At 39.7% G+C, this 3,901-nt stretch overlaps 1 non-coding gene across 1 annotated transcript; it reads right to left on the reverse strand.

Annotated features, from left to right (window-relative positions):
* Positions 1-393: 393 nt before the first annotated feature.
* LOC122054452 lies at positions 394-499 on the reverse strand. The gene has a single exon (XR_006132760.1). It is a non-coding gene; the product is annotated as a small nucleolar RNA R71 (small nucleolar RNA).
* Between the last annotated feature and the right edge of the window lie 3,402 nt (positions 500-3,901).

The raw sequence follows: 3,901 nt of genomic DNA on the forward strand, positions 1-3,901 counted from the left end.
AAGAACAGGAACATTTGAACATGGCGAATAGACCACTCAAGAATTATGCAGCACCCTATGCGAGAGGTTTTCGATCTAGTATTTCAAGACCTTCAGTGGAAGCTAACAACTTTGAGATCAAACCCGCAATCATATCTATGGTGCAGCAGAACCAATTTGGTGGAGGACCTCATGAAGACCCCAATTAACACTTAGAGGTCTTTTATGAAATATGTGGGACCATGAAAATGAATGGAGTTCCTTCAGATGCAGTTAGATTATTATTATTTGGGTTTTCTCTAAGAGATAGGGCAAAGCAATGGCTCAATTCTTTAGCCCCTAATAGCATCATCACTTGGGAGCAGTGTGAGCAACAGTTTCTTGATAAGTTCTATCCACCAAGCAAAACAGCTCATATGAGGAATTTAATTGCAAGCTTCAAGCAAACTGACTCAGAATCTCTTTTTGAAGCATGGGATAGATATAATAGTATGCTCAGACAATGCCCACATCATGGGTTGGAAAGATGGTTAGTGTTGCACACTTTTTACAATGGTATCAATTATCATACCAAAGTGTCCCTTGATTCAGCTGCTGGAGGGGCACTTATGAACAAAAGCTTAGATGAAGCCGAAGAAATCATTGAAAGTGTAGCACAAAATCATCATCAATGGGCAAATGAAAGAAGTGGTGGCTATTCCTCTGTAAACCCAACAATTAAAGCATCAGGGAAGTTTGATGTAGATGCAGTCACTCTTTTGTCTGCAAAATTGGACGCTCTTACAAAGAAATTTGAGAATATGGGGACTAGTGCTAATATGGTCAATGCTATTAGTACATCTTGTGAAGTATGTGGGAGTTCAGAGCATTTAAATGACTCATGTCCATTAAGAGCTATCACTGCACAAATCAATCAACTTGAACAATGTGATGCAATCATGAGTTACAATCAAAGGCAGAACAACCCATACTCAAATACTTATAACCCTGGATGGAAGAGTCATCCAAATTTTTCTTACAGAAACAATCAAGATCAAGGACCATCTATGGGGGCAAGACCAAATTTTCAAGCCGGGCAACAAAATTTTCAACATCTATCTTCTCAAGGCTTACCAAAGTCAAATGTTGAAAAGATGCTTGAAGAAATTATCTCAAGTCAGAATGAAATGAAGCAAGATATAGCAAAGCTCATTCAGAGAATGGATAATTCTGAAAAGCATCAAAAGATCCAGGATAGTCAAATTGCCCAACTAGCTTCCTCATCATCCAGAGCACAGGACAACTTCCAGGAAAACTTGATGTGAATCCTATGGAGCATTGCAATAGGATTGAGCTTAGGAGCGGACGGACCTTGGGAGACTCCCAAGTGACTGCTTCAAAAGGGATACAAAAAGAAGAAGAGCTTTCTCCTCCTATACCAAATCAGATTCAAGCTAATGAGGAGAGTACCATTGAGGTTGAAGAAACTCTTCCACTGAACCATCAGAGCAAAGCTGTCCCTTTTCCTCAAAGACTTACAATGCTCAAGAAAGATGAAGAATTTGGCAAGTTTCTAGAAAAAGTTAAGGAAATTTGTGTAGAGGTACCTCTTATCGATGCTATTCTACAAATGCCTAGATTTGCCAAATTCCTGAAGGATCTCATGTCAAACAAGAGAAGAAGAGGAGAGGTCGAGACCATTGCGCTTAGTGAGGAATGTAGTGCTATTTTTGAGAAGAACACTTCTCCAAAACTAAAGGACCCAGGGAGCTTTTATATCCCTTGCAACATAGGAAAAGGATTTTTTGAAAAAGCTTTCTGTGATTTGGGGGCGAGTGTTAGCCTCATTCCTTATTCAATTTGTAATAAATTAGGTCTCAAAAACATTAAACTTACTACTATGGCACTTCAACTTGCCGATCATTCCTGCAGGTACCCTTTGGGTATTATAGAAGATGTGCCAGTAGAGGTGGATGAGAATGTTATTCCCACGGATTTTGTCATGTTGGACATGGAAGAGGACCCTAGGATTCCTATCATATTAGGAAGACCTTTCCTTGCTACAGCTGGAGCTATAATTGATGTCAAAAATCATAAGCTTTCTTTGGTAATTGGTAAGGAAAAGTTGGAATATGATTTATCTAATATCTCTAACCATGTCTCGTCTCTTTTAAATGCTTGTAGCAGGACAAGCATTTATAAACTTGAGGAATGGAATTTCCATCCTCATGGAAGGCCACCAAATGAAGGAGACGATGTGGTGGAAGAGGTTGGGAGAAGATCTCCCAACAAAAACGAAAAGTATATCTGTCCTCCAAGGGCGAGGAAAAGAAGCGAATGATAAAGTTTGGTCGAGCTAAAGACCTTAAACAAGCGCTTCTTGGGAGGCAACCCGAGGGTTCTTTTAGTTAGTTTTGATTCGTATTGTAATTTCTTTTAGTTTGATGCATTCTTTTGATTTTGTTTTCAGGTTAGGTGCAAAACAGAGTCAGGCCGTGTGCTATACACGGCCAGGCAAAGGTTGCAGAGAAGGGAAGTGCTCAGGGTCGTGTCATCCAGACACGGCCGTGTGGGATCTCCCGAGGAGAAAAAGATCTAGGCCGTGTCTAAAACACGGTCGTGTAAAGAATCCCGAGAGGAAGGATGGAGAGGCCGTGTGGATCTACACGGCCCGTGCAAAGAATCCTGTGAGTAAAGATGGGGAAGCCGTGTAGATCTACACGGCCCGTGTAGGAGAACTATGAAAGTCTTCTTCCTACCTCACACGGCCAGATCTTGGCCGTGTTCCGCACACCCCCGACTCTCCAAAACATATCTTTCTCTCCCAATTTCTTAAAAACCCCTCTCTAATCTCTCAAGATCTCTTAGATCCGATTCTCCTCCTCTCTAAGACTTGGACTTTTTGTTCTCTTAACCTAAGATCTTTTGTTCTTTGAAGTTTTGTTCTTTGAGTTCCACAACTCTAGATAATTCTTCCCCTTTCTAAACTCATCAAGATGTCCAATATTTTGAAGAGACTTCGCAAAGGAGGGGGTGGATCTAGTGGAGACAAAGAGAAGGAGCCATCAAGGGACAAAGGAAAACAACCAGTGAAGGGCAAAGGCAAAAGGACTTCACGCAACGAAGGTAATGACAATAAATTCAATATTGTGTTTAGAAATGATGATCAAGTAACTAGATTTGCAATTCTTGTCAATAGAAAGATAGTGTGTACTAGATATATGGACCCAACTGTTCTTGATATGCTTGGAATTAGGGAAGATGTAGATTTGATGATTGGGTTTTTGGATTGGAGTGATATTATGTACACGCATTTGCCTACATATCCTCGTCTTGTTTTGGAATTTTTAAGTTCATTGGATGTCCATTTTACTAATGAAGATGATTATTTTGGAAAAATCCCTTTTAGACTAATGAATCAAGAATTTTTATGGGCATTTAGTGACTTCAATTCTTGTTTTGGATTAACCACCGATAGCCCTCGTAGGTTTGATCCAAGGTTTAATTGGAATCATTTTTGGAATGCAATAACTGGGTTAGATCAACCTTATGAGCCTTCTAGAGCTAAGGCATCCCATATGCAAAACCCCATTTTTAGGTATCTACATAGAGTTATGGGTAAAACTATTTTTGGTAGGGGAGAGAGTGATGGGGTGGTTAAAAAGATAGAGCTTTATGCTTTATGGGCTATGCTTTATAAGGTTGAATTTGATTCTGGTTTTCATTTTGTTCAAACCTTATTAAGATCTGCTAGGGCATCATCGGGATCAATTGTTTTTGGTGGTTTGATTACCCGAATAGCTTGTAATTTAAATCTTGATGTTGATGGGTTGGAAATAATTCATGGTAATGACATGATTGACATTGATGCATGTCTTGCTATGAAAATGATTGTTCGGGATGAGAATGGTTTTGCGTTTCCTAGAAGGAGTGGTTCTCCTCT

Source organism: Zingiber officinale, chromosome 3A, assembly GCF_018446385.1.
Source record: "Zingiber officinale cultivar Zhangliang chromosome 3A, Zo_v1.1, whole genome shotgun sequence".
Taxonomy (NCBI): domain Eukaryota; kingdom Viridiplantae; phylum Streptophyta; class Magnoliopsida; order Zingiberales; family Zingiberaceae; genus Zingiber; species Zingiber officinale.